The sequence below is a fragment of the Abramis brama genome, assembly GCF_963993115.1.
Source record: "Abramis brama genome assembly, chromosome: 3".
NCBI classification, from domain to species: domain Eukaryota; kingdom Metazoa; phylum Chordata; class Actinopteri; order Cypriniformes; family Leuciscidae; genus Abramis; species Abramis brama.
Window position 1 is genome coordinate 7,720,689 of NC_139965.1, and position 16,923 is coordinate 7,737,611.

Below are 16,923 nucleotides of genomic sequence, written 5' to 3' on the forward strand. Positions count from 1 at the left end.
ATCTCAACCCAATAGAGCATCTTTGGGATGTGGTGGAACGGGAGCTTTGTGACCTGGATGTGCATCCCACAAATCTCCATCGGCTGCAAGATGCTATCCTATCAATATGGGCCAACATTTCTAAAGAATGCTTTCAGCACCTTGTTGAATCAATGCCACGTAGTATTAAGGCAGTTCTGAAGACGAAAGGGGGTCAAACACAGTATTAGTATGGTGTTCCTAATAATCCTTTAGGTGAGTGTATACTGTAAGTGCAAAATAATATATAAATAGTAAAGTATAATGTTATGTTCACTTAACGAAAACTTACAAGTACACTTGCAGTATAAACTACTAAACTAGTAGTTTACTGAGAGTACACTTCAACTTTTAAACAGTGTGCTGTCCCTTGCCCTTGTTTCCTTAAGTGTGGGGACACATGCAAACTGTGTGTTGCTTGTTTGGGAGTTGAGCATGCCCAAGCACACACTGCGGTTTCTTCTCCCCGAGGCGAGGTACTAGTGCTATAATTATCCAGTTCTGAGAATCTGGATGTTGTAAGTATTGATGCAGGGGATTTTGAGGATTCACCACCTCATACCACTGCTTATGAGGAGCTTATGGAGGTTGTGACTCATGCTGTCGCTAAACTAAATATCAAGTGGCCAGCCGAAATTTGCAACAGATTTGTCTCTTCGGGCCACCAAGGAGACGGTCAGAACAGTAGGCTGGTTGTTTCCTGCCGTTTCACCGTTAAAGTGGCTGCTCGACCAAAAACCAGAGGCCAGTCTCGAGATACTGGTTCCCTTAGTAGATTTTCTGGCAGCGTGGAAGCTACTGCCAAATATAACTCGCTGGGTCCTGCTCACAATAGACAAGGGTTACAGAATTCAGTTCGGTTCTCGAACGCCCAGATTTCTAGGGGTCCTCCCTATAGTGGTGGACACTGAGCAGGCTCTGGTTGTGGAGCAAGAAGTACAGACTCTTCTTCGAAAGAAGGCTATAGAAAGGGTTCCTCCTCCCAGCAGGGAGTCAGGGTTTTACAGCCGTTACTTTATTGTTCCAAAATAGGATGGGGGGTTGTGTCCTATTCTAGACCTGCACCAACTAAACCGCAGGGTTCAGAAACTCAGGTTCAAGATGCTTACACTCAAACAGATCGTGTCACAGATTCGCAGAGGACTGGTTTGTGACGATAGACTTGAAGGACGCGTACTTCCATGTAGCCATCCATCCTCATCAGAGGAAGTTCCTGAGGTTCGCTTTCAGGGGTGAAGCATACCAGTATCGGGTTCTTCCCTTCAGCCTAGGTTTATCAACCCGCACTTTCACGAAATGCGTGGATGTAGCTCTGGCTCCACTGAGACTCCAGGGCATTCGTTTGTTGAATTACATCGACGATTGGTTGATTTTAGCTCAATCCGAGCAGATGGCAGTTCGGCATCGAGATGTTGTTCTGTCTCATATAAGAAAGTTGGGGTTGAGGCTCAACGTCAAGAAGAGTTTGCTCCTCCCGTCTCAGAGGACCACTTTTCTAGGTGTGGTTTGGGATTCGACGACGATGCAGGCACAACTGTCCCCTGCTCGTATATCATCGATTCTCTCAGCTGTGAATGAAGTAAAATTAGGCCAGTCACTCAGTGTGAAACAGTTTCAGAGACTGTTGGGTCTCATGGCAGCTGCATCCAACGTAATCACTTTTATCCTCCTGTACATGAGACCCCTGCAGTGGTGGCTCAGGACCAAGGGGTTTTCTCTGAGCAGAAATCCTGCATTCTCAGGCCACCAAACAATCATTGTTGCATTAATTTCCTGTTATTACTGTAAAGTGACTTTGTAAAAAGCTCTATATAAATAAAGGTGACAAGACTTGACTTGCAACAACAACAAAACAAGATCAGATCAGACACACTGATATTCATCAATATAATAAGAAAAACTACCAGGATATTTCAGGACACACTGAAGGAGTTTGCTGGAAAAGCAGTGTTTCTGGGAAAACTTGGCATGAAGTGAAAGAGAAAATAAATAGTTTCCAGACAAACACCCAAAGGCAAAAAAAGGAAGGGGATAGTTTTGCAATAGTAGACCATTATAGAGATGTGAAAGTCTGTTGCTCCTTGTAAACTTATTTTGAAACGAAACTCTCGGGGAAAATAAAATAAATAAACGGAACATATAAATATGAGCAGTATTTCAGTCAGAGCGAATCCCTCTTCAGACGCTCTTCACTCACTCCAGGTGGGCAAGAATATTCATACTTCTTTATTTATAGCAAATTATGATTATATTCCTATTACACACAGATGATTATATATTTTAGTTGTTTATTTCACTAGTGTAGTTTTTAGAAATGATGCGAAAAAATCTCTAAATCTCACTATTTTTTTCTGCATGAATTAATTTAGTTAATTGATTTGTTCAAAATAAACATTTTAATTCAAAAAGATAAACTAATAGGATCTTTTCAAAAACAACAAATGATTTGGAAAAGAACACTGATCGATGATTTTGAAAGTGTACAGACAGTGTGTGGTTTTAAATTCAAGGAATGGAAAGAAGTGCTGTGTAACTTCAGTATCTCGGTGCTCTTTGGGTTTAGGGATGGTTCCACTCTTAAGAAAAAACAATCCAAGGCACTCGAGTAATTTTAGAAAATATAAAATGTCTTTATTGTTTCATTGTGAGAATATCTTTATTTCACCTGCTGAAGCAACAAGAAGTGACAAGCAACGGCACACCTACATGCTGGGCCAATGAGTCTTCATCAGGCTGTGAGATGATGTGTGATGAAGGCTCATTGGCTCATGTACAGTAGGTGTGCCGTTGCTTGTCACATCTTGTTGCTTCAGCAGGTGAAATAAAGATTGATAACTTTTGAATTGTAGATGTTTTTCTCATGGTGATTTCTCTTAGTGTGTTTGACAGATCTGAACACACACACAGACTGGTGACCTTATCAAGCAGTGTCTCTGATCACAGTGTTTGACATCATCCTTCAGTCCAGCGTGAGTCTCCATTTCATTTAGCAGTTTATGAGTCATGGTTTTTATCTTGGCATCATGGATTAATTAAATTAAAATCTTTAATTTTCTAACATTGATGAGATTTCCTTTACTTTATTGTCATGTCATTGATCAACCTGATCTTATGAATTTTACGAGGTGGATAATTGTACGAATTCATACAACCTCACTCGTACGAATTCGAATGAATTAGCCGCCTCGTACACACTCGTACGAACTGGTCGTGAGATAGTATTGTCATAGACACAAGTGTACAAGGAGTGAACATATTTTATGCATAGATCCTTGCAGGAATACAGAACAAAGAATGTGACATTTAACTTCAATAAATACATAAAATCATCACATAGGAGGGAATGAACTTGCGCTCCCGGGGGCAGTGCAGCGAAAAGAGGAGGCGTGATCCGGCGCAAACGTTCCCTGGTGCTATTTTGCAGTTTCAGAAAACAGTTCTGCCACTGACCAGGAGAACCTACTTGTAGTATCTTCACTATAAATCAGACTATGACATACATTGAGTTAAAGTTATCACTTTACTTCTGTTTGCAGCAGTTACAGCAACAGACATGGGATCATGGTGGTCTTCAGGTCAGAACACACACACACACACACACACACACACACTTGTAATACAAACACGACACCTAGTGGTTACTCCAGGACACTACAATACTTCTATCACAGCAGCACATATACATTATTTGAGTAATCTTTTAAAATGCTTAATATCTCATACAGATGAATTGAAACAAGCAGAAGAGTAAGTATTTCTTGTTCAAATCTTTGACTTTATCTTTATTAACTTTATAATCAACTGATTATTATCAATATGAGTAAATCATTTACATCAAGGTTTCATTTGTTAACATTAATTAACTACATTAGTTAACATTATTATTATTACAACATTTTATTCATCTTAGTTAAAGGGGTGGTAAAACACCTTTTTTCGAAGGCTTGAATGTGTTTGTGAGGTTCACTGTAACATGTGTTCATGCTTCGTTTTTAAAAATTCGCATTATTTTTCACATATTTAACCATTATTCTACACTGCTCTGTCCCTCCTTGTAAAAACAGTCGGATGGATTCCGGTGTTACAATATATTCGGTTTCTGAAATATTTGGTTCCAATGGGTGGAGCTACCATGAATATTCACGAGACCATAGCGTGCATGGGCGGGGCATATACAAGCGAGTGGAACAGAAATTATTAGCGTGAGCGCCTCAGATCGCGTTTTCTGAGATAAAGCTTTTTAAATGTCTATTATTGCATGTTTAAATAAATATTTACAAATATATTATTGTGTTTTGATTCTGTCTCAAAGTTGTCTGTAGGATATTATTGAAATAGCTTTTATAGGATGATACATAGGCTAATTGGAGTTGCATGTTGTTGCATGCTTTGAATGTTGCTTTACACTCAACTGAAAATCTTTTTGATACACAACTGTCAAAGGTTATCATAAATGTTAAGTTTCAGTTGCTTTAACAGTTGTTTTCTCTAGCAATGCTTTAGAACAGTGGTCAAATTAAGTGATAATTATTTCAATTGTATTGATGTATACATAGCAAGGTCCAACTAAAGTAATTTTTTACTCAGTTTGCGCTATTTGTAGTTTTGAATGTACCATTCCATAGGTAAGTGCACTTAATTGTAATAAAACAGAGACAAAACTCTAGCAAATTGATTCATTTAATTTAGTTTTTTCTATTTTCAAAATTTCAAAATTTCTTTCATTGATATCATGCATGGAAGTACAAAATTAAGGGTGTTTGCATCTAGGGCAAATAAAAACCTCACTATAATATATTATAAGACCTCATTTAAAAGTAGTATGTTTTGATCATGAAGAGACAGAAATCACTAAGTGTTACTTAATAACTCACCTCTCATTGTGAAGTTCTGTGCCCTTCTAAGAAGGACATATCTTTCATTTATTTTAGAAACACCATGAGGAACCTTTCCAGATTTTTTCAATTCATACAAGGTTTTAAACATTTCCTTATCTATATTGACAGCCCAAGTGACAAATTCAACAAAGATGGGTAGGTTTATTTATATGAATTGTGGTTCACTGTAAAAAAAATCTATCCTCTCCAAGTCAAAATTTTCTAGTGACTGGTCACATCTAAATTTTTAAATTGGCCCAAGTGCAATTCTTGTTGCAATAGTCTGTTAACATTGGCTCAATGAGAAATAATACATCAGACTAATTGAAAAATTTAGATGTGACCAGTCACTAGAAATTTTTGACTTTGATTTTTTTTTTACAGTGTTGAGACTCGTTATTCTTTTAAAACATCACCATATCTAATTGGATGTTGAATGCTTCACAAACTATATGTACTGAACCAATTATTTATTGGCCAAAAATGTGTACAATAGTAAATTGCACAGACATAGAGGTCAGAAAAGAAGTTTCTCAGGTGTGGTGGGATATGGACATATAATTAAAAAGTATTCTCATTTAAAGAATATAATACATATAATTTTCATAATATAAAACTATATGCATAAAGTTATACCTATCCTAAATATGATCTAGACTGTTTAAATTTGATTAACAAAAACATCTGTTTTTTTTAAAGCATTCATTCATTAATTCGGAATTATTTTTATAGTAAGATACAGTGTCTTAAAATTACATATTTTATTCATATTCAGCTGTAAAAACAAGAATGTTAGATAAGAGAAAAAATGGGATCAAGGACAAAATTAATACAGCAGGACTAATAAAATATTTACTATATTATTTAAATATGTATTTATAAATATACATTTTGGTATACCCATGCCTTCTACACCAGTGTGATTTTCTGTTCACATGTTTACAAAAAGATTACATAAGAATGATAACATTACTAAACTGATAAGATGTAGGCCTAATTTTTATGATTAATGGTTAGTCATTATTATCAATTAATTTGACAACTGTTCTAAAGCATTGCTAGAGAAAACAACTGTTAATGCATCAGAAACTTAACATTTATGACAACCTTTGATAAAGTAAAGGTTGTGTATCAAAAAGATTTTCAGTTAAGTCAGTATAAAGCAACATCCAAAGCATACAGCATGCAACTCCAAGTTCTTATGTCGCCTATAATTTAAAGGCTATTTTAATAATATGCAGACAACTTTGGAAGACAGAATAAAAACACAAGAATATATTTGTAAATATTTATTTAAACATCAATCACACACCTTTAAAAATCCCCAACAGTTCTATAATGTCAGCAACAACTAATCTGGGAAAATTTGGAGAAATATGCCTTTATTGTAGGTCTTGCAACGCTTCCTACAGGATTAGTTCAGTTCAGGTAAACTCAGAGTACTGAAACGCATGCTACAAAACGATGAATTATTTATAATATATATAGGAGTAGTTTAAGATTAACTTCGTTCAACTTTATTACTTGTTTTAAATAAATAATCCATAAAACAAAACGAGCAGGCGCTCACGATAATAATTTCCGTTCCACTCGCTTGTATTTGTCGTCCCGCCCACGCTATGGTCTCGTGAATATTCATGGTAGCTCCACCCACTGGAACCAAATATTTCAGGAACCGAATATATTGTAACACCTGGTTCTATGAAGCCCCGCCCCCAAAAATACGTAATTGGGCTCAGATTGGTTAGCTGGCCCAGTGTGTTGTGATTCGCTAACCGCCAAGTTCACATTGTTCAGAAACGCCCCTTACACTTACCGGTAGTTTGTGCTTCAGTAAACAACGGCGTTAATATTGCCATAGCTGCTACCAGTTTGAGCCCGAATCAGACCCAGAGAATGTCAGTGGAGAGGATCGAGCAGAACATGTTCAAGAACGGCTGTTAAAGGATGTTTCAGAAAGGTATGTTTTTTTTTTAAGACTGCAGATCTATTGTGATCGCTATATGACACTGTTAGTTTTGTATATTTAGAACGATTGTAGCTAAATATCTGTCGCCAGAACTATTAACCCAATACGAACACTAAACATTGGCTTTACAACAGTAGCAAAATCAAACACAAACCATGTTTAGCATGCCTGCAGATAAACAATACACAAAAGCTATAATCAAAGAATAATTTACAGTGATCACATAAACGACAACAACCACGAACATTCCAAGTTCGCTGCGCTGGTGATATTAAACAGAAGTTTGTATGTGTTTGTCGGATAAGTATGAATTAGCATTTAACAAACTGGTTTGTGGAGACGAACAGCGTTCTCCTTCGTTTACTTCCTCGCTACACCGTACAATTAACAATACGAACTAGGCTATTACAGGAAAACACATAAGCGAAAAAATCCTACTTACAGGTTGTGGCTCGTAAACAACAGCTTCTGTTTTTAAAGTTGGAACTGCTCGATCTTTCAGGACAAGCCGTTGTGTGAATCCTGCATTGTAACTCGTGTAGATTGAGGAAGCTTTCCTCCGGAAAATGTGCAGCATAGAGAACGACATTTTGATTATAATTATGAGGGACCGAGTTAAAAATAAATTGTAACTGTCCTTAGGAAGACTGAACAAAGTGGACCTGCAATCTGGGTGAAAATAACAGCGTTTCGACGGCATAGCGGCAACGACTCTCTACTACCACAACATCTCTTCTCCAAAGCAACATAAAATGGCCTCGCCCCCTCTATGTATTGTGTTTAAGGAGGGGTTTATGTAAATGTTGGGCTTAGTGATGTCAGCAAGCCCACAGGAATGTCGTGTAGTCCTTATCAGCCGTTTTCTGTAGTTCTTAGAAATTGATTTCTTTAAATGCAAATATCTCCATTTGCTTTAAACTTTTAACGTTGTAACTTTGCAGATGTTGTTTATGCTCAAACAGCAACATTACATACTAACTAAAGTTAGAAAGGTGAAATCGTGTTTTACCACCCCTTTAAAGCAGGGTTCAGTAGTTTCGGGATTTCTTCGCTGTATTCTCGCTTTTTGCTCGCAGGTTTCTCTCTAGAGCTCCCCCCACAGCTTCGGAATAGATATTTGACAACACTGTTGTAAAAACTCGTTGGCGATTCTCAGACACCAGAGGCTAGTAGATCAACGACATCAACGCATATGGGACATTCTTTAAAGGGGTGGTAAAACACGATTTCACCTTTCTAACTTTAGTTAGTATGTAATGTTGCTGTTTGAGCATAAACAACATCTGCAAAGTTACAACGTTCAAAGTTTAAAGCAAATGGAGATATTTGCATTTAAAGAAATCAATTTCTAAGAACTACAGAAAACGGCTGATAAGGACTACACGACATTCCTGTGGGCTTGCTGACATCACTAAGCCCAACATTTACATAAACCCCTCCTCTGGGAACACAATACATAAAGGGGCGAGGCCATTTTATGTTGCTTTGGAGAAGAGATGTTGTGGTAGTAGAGAGTCGTTGCCGCTATGCCGTCGAAACGCTGTTATTTTCACCCAGATTGCAGGTCCACTTTGTTCAGTCTTCCTAAGGACAGTTACAATTTATTTTTAACTCGGTCCCTCATAATTATAATCAAAATGTCGTTCTCTATGCTGCACATTTTCCGGAGGAAAGCTTCCTCAATCTACACGAGTTACAATGCAGGATTCACACAACGGCTTGTCCTGAAAGATCGAGCAGTTCCAACTTTAAAAACAGAAGCTGTTGTTTACGAGCCACAACCTGTAAGTAGGATTTTTTCGCTGATGTGTTTTCCTGTAATAGCCTAGTTCGTATTGTTAATTGTACGTTGTAGCGAGGAAGTAAACGAAGGAGAACGCTGTTCGTCTCCACAAACCAGTTTGTTAAATGCTAATTCATACTTATCCGACAAACACATACAAACTTCTGTTTAATATCACCAGCGCAGCGAACTTGGAATGTTCGTGGTTGTTGTCGTTTATGTGATCACTGTAAATTATTCTTTGATTATAGCTTTTGTGTATTGTTTATCTGCAGGCATGCTAAACATGGTTTGTGTTTGATTTTGCTACTGTTGTAAAGCCAATGTTTAGTGTTCGTATTGGGTTAATAGTTCTGGCGACAGATATTTAGCTACAATCGTTCTAAATATACAAAAGTAACAGTCAGTGTCATATAGCGATCACAATAGATCTGCAGTTTTAAAAAAAAAACATACCTTTCTGAAACATCCTTTAACAGCCGTTCTTGAACATGTTCTGCTCGATCCTCTCCACTGACATTCTCTGGGTCTGATTCGGGCTCAAACTGGTAGCAGCTATGGCAATATTAACGCCGTTGTTTACTGAAGCACAAACTACCGGTAAGTGTAAGGGGCGTTTCTGAACAATGTGAACTTGGCGGTTAGCGAATCACAACACACTGGGCCAGGTAACCAATCTGAGCCCAATTACGTATTTTTGAGGGCGGGGCTTCATAGAACCCGGAATCCATCCGACTTTTTTTATTTTTTTTATTTTTATTTTTTTATTAATATACAAATTTAAAGTACAAACATTTAAGGCAGAAATGAATAATTATACATGTATGATCGTGTTGATATCACATGTAAGAACATAACAAAAATACAAAAAACAAAACAAAACAAAAAACAAACAAACAAAGGGGCGAGGTCTTAGTCCAATAATTTAAACATATCCAAAACAGAGAGGAGTTTTAGGGCATTTTTGTCCATCATCCAATGAAGAGACTTCACAAATAGCTTTAAGTCATTCTTCCATCCATTGAAATGGGGTTTGATTTTTAAATACTTGCATCTGTGAATAAAGTGTTTACCTAAAGCAATCAGATTGTTTGGAATCCATCCGACTGTTTTTACAAGGAGGGACAGAGCAGTGTAGAATAATGGTTAAATATGTGAAAAATAATGCAAATTTTTAAAAACGAAGCATGAACACATGTTACAGTGAACCTCACAAACACATTCAAGCCTTCGAAAAAAGGTTTTTTACCACCCCTTTAAAACGTCTTCTTCATTCGGGTTCGAACAGCGTGAGGGAGCGCAATAATGACAGCATTTTAGCAGATTTCTTTTGGCCGTAAAGCAATTGTTTACATCGCGAGACCTGATATCACGCGAGACTTCCTGGCTATTGAATAAATATGTTATATATATATATATATATATATATATATATATATATATATATATATATATATATATATATATATATAATATAATATAATAATCATTATAATATGATGATTTGATGCTCAAGAAACAATCATTATTATTATCAATGTTGAAAACAGTTATTTACATTTTTATTTTATGATGCTATGGTTTTGTAACATTAAACACTACCGTTCAAAAGTTTGGGGTCAGTAAGAATTTTTTTTTTATTTTAGGGGTAAATAAATAAAATAAATCAATACTTTTATTCATCAAGGATGAGTTAAACTGATGAAAAGTTACAGTAAAGACATTTATAATGTCTTTAATGAAAATATTCTATTTTAAATAAATGCTGTTCTTTTGACCCTTTCTATTCATCAAAGAATTTTGAAAAAAAAAAATTGTACACAACTGTTTTCAACATTGATAATAATAATGAATGTTTCTTGAGCATCAAATCATCATATTATACTGATTTCTGAAGGATGTGACACTGAAGACTGGAGTAATGATGCTGAAAATACAGCTTTGATCACAGGAATAAACAGTAAACAGCGGTTTTAAATTGGAATAATATTTCACAATAAATGTGTTTTGTATTTTTTAATCAAATAAATGCAGCCTTGGTGAGCAGAAGATACTTATTTTAAAGACATAAAAAAATCTTACTGACCAACTTTTGAACGGTACATCTGAGACGGACAGAAGTTATCAAGAGAAGGACATACAAACTAGAACACAGCCTCTATTAGCCAATGAATTAACTAATGTTAACAAAGGAGCCTTTATTGTGGAGTTTTATAGTGTTGTTAGTTTGCTATAGTGCAAAAGTACAGCATGACAATTACAATGTGCATAATGGTTAATATAATATGTGCCATTTGGCTGTTAAACCATAAAACAGACAAAACAAATATCCAGTGCTGTCTACTTATGAAAAATGTTTTGATATTTCAGGGATTTGCAAATAATTGTTGATGAACTGAAGTCTCAAACTCTCACTGATAAATTAAAGGGCCTGAATTTGACTAACAGCAAAAGTCAAACTCAGAAGATCACAGATGATTTCATGAACCCAATCAACTCAAAGATTCAACGTCTGAGTAAACCTTATGACACCATAAAAAAGCTTCAGAAGGATTCTGCAAAATTGAAGAAAATTGACAAAACTCGCAAACTGTATAAGCAACTAGAAGACAAAAAGAATACTCTATTACAAATGTTTGATTATTACAAAAACACAGGTGAAAAAGCACAAGAAACTTTGAAATGTATTGATCAGATGAAAGACAAAGCTGTTGAATTTAAGAATTACATTTAAAGTGCCAACTAATAAATCCTGCATAAAGTGTTCAGTCTTTGAAAGCAGTGAATTCTGAATTATAGAAGTTTTCATATTCTGGGATTTTCTACCGTAGATCTGATGATTTCAGGGCTAGAAACTCTCACATTACAGCAGAGCTTTTCTCTTATCAGAAAATAGTGACGAAAATGAGGTCAAATGTACTTTCTTTTTTACATTGAGTTTGTAATATGTGATTAAAATTTAATTTAGGATTTTGAAAGATTTCATTTTGTTTTTTGATGAGCAACTGTTTGATTGTCATTTTTCTGGCTCTGTATGACCTTGGATAAACTCTATTTGTCTTTGTAAATGAACCACTTGCTCTGGAGTTTAGATTCTGTTTATTTCTTGTGAAATTATTCAGGCATTCATTTTAATTGCCTTTTTTGTTGTATATGTTACTGTTTTGTAATGTAATGTAAAATAAAAACTTATTTTAGAAGATCAAAATATCCATTAACAAATAAATGTACATCTGATCTCAGCAACATATTCACCAAACTGTGTGATCTTTTATAAGTAAGCCTGGGAAGGTATTTGAAATAAATGAAGTTAAAATTAACAAATGTTTGTTTACAATATCTTCAATCTTGTAACTGTTCTTGGTGTAAGGGTTGGTTTACTGAAAATGCTTTTGGTCTTTTTCATTTATTCTTTAATAACTGACTTGTATTAGACCTTCACTATATCAAACAGATTAAAACTGAAATGCATATAATGTCATAAAATTCTCCATGATTATTTAATATATTAGTATATTAATCAGTAACGTTTTTGAAGAGGAATTTACTCTGTAAGATGTTGAGTTGTTAATAAAAAAATAAGTTTAAAAAATGTTTCAGGAACATCATTCTAACCTTAAAAAAAATGTTCCTCTAACATTAAGAAAACTAAGTTAAGGAGGAGCATCACTATAAAGATTTATCAGATATTAAACAGACAGTCTACTAATACTCCACTAATTGTTGTCTTTCATCCACATAAGCCAAAAATAAATTTTCTGGCTTTTCTCGTGATAGAGCAGAACAATGTTTGGGAAGCGTTCTGTTATCTGTGGAGTTCGTCTCTCCTGCTCTCGAGCTTCATCTGGTGGACATTAAACAGCTGTGATGAAACATGCTGATTAGTCTGATATCAACAGCTTTGAGAATTAAGATACATTTACATTAAAATGGCCATGACTGCACTGTTTTATAGGGTTTCCTATGGGGTGCACTTGTAACGGGACAACAGAATAATTATTCAGTGTATTTTACCCAACAGAGGTTAAATAAGGCCTAGGTTGAATCTCAAAGATTCTTTTGAATTGTAGATCAGGGTCTGGCCCGCTGTTCAAAGGTGGATCACTTTTCAGAAAACAGAATCAGCATTCAAAAAAACTATTTGCACAAAACAATGCAGTCACATTAAACATTTCTTAATCTCAACAATTTCTACACCGACATTTACTATCAGCTGCACAAAATGTCTGTGATTAGTGTTAATCCAACACGTGACAACACAAGTGCACATAAGCATGCTTAAACACATAAAATTGTTTAACTATAAAAATATACAACATATCTCATTGTACAACATCTTTTTCCACTTGTTTGCATTTACATACTCATAGATGATGCAATCATTCAACCAAAACAGCTAAACTAACGTTGTACACGAATTAATTAACTCTATAACCTACCATCATACACCTGTCACGCCTGAGGCGTTCCCCAAAGCGCCATTCAACGCAGTGCAAGTTCCCTTTTGAAAGAGAACAGCTGCTAGTGTTAATACAGATCTCTCAACGATTAATTAACAACAAAGTCTGTATTATACTCTACCTTTTAGCCTGAAGGAGACAGAAACTAGACTCCAGACTAGAAGTGCCAGTGTTAAACTGAATTATGTGACCGTAGAAAGCGCTGTATTGACCTAATCTTAATCCCAACACTAACCCTAATGCTACCATCACTACAGTGTCTATAACTTACATGGAACCACTTGACATGCTTCTTTAAGTAAATCCAAAATTATATGTTTTGAGAGCAACACAACATAATACCCTGAGGAAAAAGGCTTTAAAGTGATACTCAAGCACACTGTCACGGGTGGCTGTGTCAATGAAGCGTAGGAGCAAACTCAAAACTGTCTTTAATACAATGGAGTAACAGGGAATCACAGGAGAAATACAAAAACAACCACTACGCAGTAACGTATATTTATATATTGTCTGTGATATATTGTGTGGTTAAGAGAACATTTTCCAGAACGTGGACATTAAAGTCAAATCATGTCCGTTTTGACTTCTTTCAATCAAAGACCATGAAGGGCTGAAATTAACATGGCAAAAAGTAACTAACTCAAAAACTGTTGATTAAACTCCAGAAACAGCTTTGCCATCTTCTTTATCAGTACCGTCACTCCATAAACGCAGAGTATGCAGTTTTACCAATAACATAATTTGTTATTATAATATTGAGATTTTTTTTCTTCTCTTTCTTCAGTATGTAAAATATTTGTCCGATGAAAATATTCTGGATTTGAATGTTTTATGATGGGTCCTTGAACCTGTTATGGACTTGAAAGGACCATTACAAATATTCTCCTGATATTATTATTATTATATATATTTTTTTTCTCTTCACCTCTCACTTTTCTGAGACTATTGGGACAGTAACCACTTATATGACATTAGCAGTATACTGTATGAACAACTTAACCGTATGTGATACCCCTAGTGACCTGTTTGTTCTGTTCTTTTGAATGTGAAAAAATATATATAGTTTAACATTTTTATTAAAGTTATCTTCTATGTGATTCCTTGTTTGAATCTACTATTAAAGACTCTTTTGAGTTTCTCCTTCTTCATGCACTGTTACAGCCGTCTAACTATGACACACACATGCATGTGCGCTTTGGTTTGATGAAGTTCTCAACGGGTTTCACAAACGCCAAATTGTGCTCGATATTTGTCTTCCTTCTTTTATCATTTGATGTTCAGTTGTGATACTTGCTTCCAGAGAATCAACCCAGAAAGTACCTGACAGTTCTGCATTATGTAAAAGTTGTTCCCATTTTGAAACGAAACTCATAAACGGGAAAATAAACGGAGCATATAAACATGATCAGTATTTCAGTCAGAGCGAATCCCTCTTCAGACGCTCTTCACTCACTCCAGGTGGGCAAGAATATTCATACTTCTTTATTTATAGCAAATTATGATTATATTCCTATTACACACAGATGATTATATATTTTAGTTATTTATATACACATTAAAAAGAAAGTGATTCACTTTTATTATTCTAAAAAAGGAAATGAATTATTTTGTTAAAATCTACTTTGAAATTACTTTTATTTCACTAATGCAGTGTTTTGAAATGATACGAGTCTTCATTAAAACATACTAAATCTGACTGACTTTTTTTTACATGAATTCATTTAGTTAATTGATTAGTTAAAAATAAACATTTTAATTTATTGATTTATTTAATTTAACTAATAGGATATTTTCAAAAACAACAAATGATTTGGGAATAATACAGATTAATGATATTTGAAACTGTACAGTCAGTGTGTGGTTTTAATTCAGCAGGTGATATAAAGATTGATAACTTTTGAATTGTAGATGTTTTTCTCATGGTGATTTTTCTCAGTGTTTGACAGATCTGAACACACACACAGACTGGTGACCTTATCAAGCAGTGTCTCTGATCAGTGTTTGACATCATCCTTCAGTCCAGCGTGAGTCTCCATTTCATTTAGCAGTTTATGAGTCATGGCTTTTATCTTTGCATCATGGATTAATTAAATTGAAAATTTTCTAACATTGATGAGATTTCCTTTACTTTATTGTCACGTCATTGACCAACCTGATCTTACAGCAATTCGTATGAATTTTACGAGGTGGATAATTATACGAATTCATACAACCTCACTCGTACGAATTTGTAAGATTTTTACTAAATCATACGTTACGAGTTTCCCAATCGTATGAATTGGTCGTGAGATAGCGTTGTCATCGACACAAGTGAACAAGGAGTGCAAATATTTTATGCATTGATCCTTGCAGGAATACAATTGATAAAAGAACATGAAAACGCAAGAATTGGCAAAACTCTCAAACTGGTTGAGCAACTAACTGACACAATCCCATCTCTATCAGTTGATCTTGATCATTACAGTATCATATTTTCAGCAAAAGAGTCAAAAGCAGAAGAAATCAAATCAGAAACTCTGAAATGTATTAATCAGATGAGAGAAACAGCTGCTCAATTTCAGGAGACTGTGAATGAAACTAAAAGTGTCAAAGAATATATTAACAAATAAGTTAAAAATCTGTTTAGAAATGATTGAACTGATCTGTCAGGTATTATTATCAATAATACAGTCAAAGCAGACCACAAAATCTTTACAAATGTGTGCATTTAATGATGTATAAAATCATGCAGTCTTTGAAAGCAGTGAATTCTGAATTATAGAAGTTTACATATTCTGGGATTTTCTTCTGTACACCTGCTGCTTTCAGGGCTAAAAACTCTCACATTACAGCAGAGCTGTTCTCTTATCAGAAAATAGTGACGAAAATGAGGTCAAATTAACTTCCCTTTTTAAGTGCTACTTAAGAGTCGCTGTCTGTGTGTCAAGTGCTGAAATGTCACCTTGAAGAATGGCTTGTAACGGCGTAATTTGCGGGTGGGACGGGTGGGACATGTCCCCGCCACTTTTTGCCAGGGTCGATATTGTCCCCACCACTTTTTAAAACATCTCGCGGCACGAATGTAGCCTACCAATTCTACAAATATATAAAACATTTCCAGTTAACTGGCAGAGCATTCATTTAGTTCATTTTTAAATAAGAGACGATCTAGAGCTGAAATATTGTTTACAGGTTGTAATTGCACACACTTGCAACTTTAAATGTTTAACCTAACTGTTTTCACCTGATGTGCATTTTCCACTAGGCCAATAATCTATAAAAGCACAAACCTACGAGTGGAGACAGCAGCAAAATGGCTGAACCAAAAAAAAAAAAAAAAAACTTTTTTTTAAAAGAGGAGATTAAGGTAATTTTAGAGGAGGTGGGGCTATACAAACATATTATTTTCAGCAGGTTTAAGGGAAGTCATACAAATAAACAAAAACAAAAAATCTGGGAGGATTTTGCTAGAAAACTGACTGCAACTAGGGGCATTAAAAGATCAGGGAAGGAGGTCAGGAAGAAGTGGCAGGACTTTGCCAGCCTTGCTAAAAGGAAAAGGGCTCTGCAGAGGACAACATTTAATAAAACAGGTGGTGGGACCAATGATGGCCAACCAAGAAATGCCCAATACATGGCTGGTTTTCGTGCATGTCAGCAAGTCATTGACATCTTTTATTTATTTTTTTTGTTCATTCATTTAATTTTGATTAAAATTATTAGATTCAATTATTTATATTTTTTGTTTTGTTTTCTGACAATAAAGTGTACAATAAAGTACAATCAAAACTTTATATTATAATCACATTGCATTTGAATAAAGTTAAAGGTGTAATC

The 16,923-nt window shown here is 35.1% G+C and overlaps 1 long non-coding RNA gene across 1 annotated transcript; it reads left to right on the forward strand.

Moving 5' to 3' along the window:
• The first annotated feature begins 1,933 nt into the window (after nt 1–1,933).
• On the forward strand, nt 1,934–11,893 carry LOC311078626. The gene is made up of 5 exons (XR_014605227.1): nt 1,934–2,220; nt 2,896–2,987; nt 3,555–3,593; nt 3,744–3,765; nt 11,018–11,893. It is a non-coding gene; the product is annotated as an uncharacterized lncRNA (long non-coding RNA).
• Nucleotides 11,894–16,923: the final 5,030 nt, after the last annotated feature.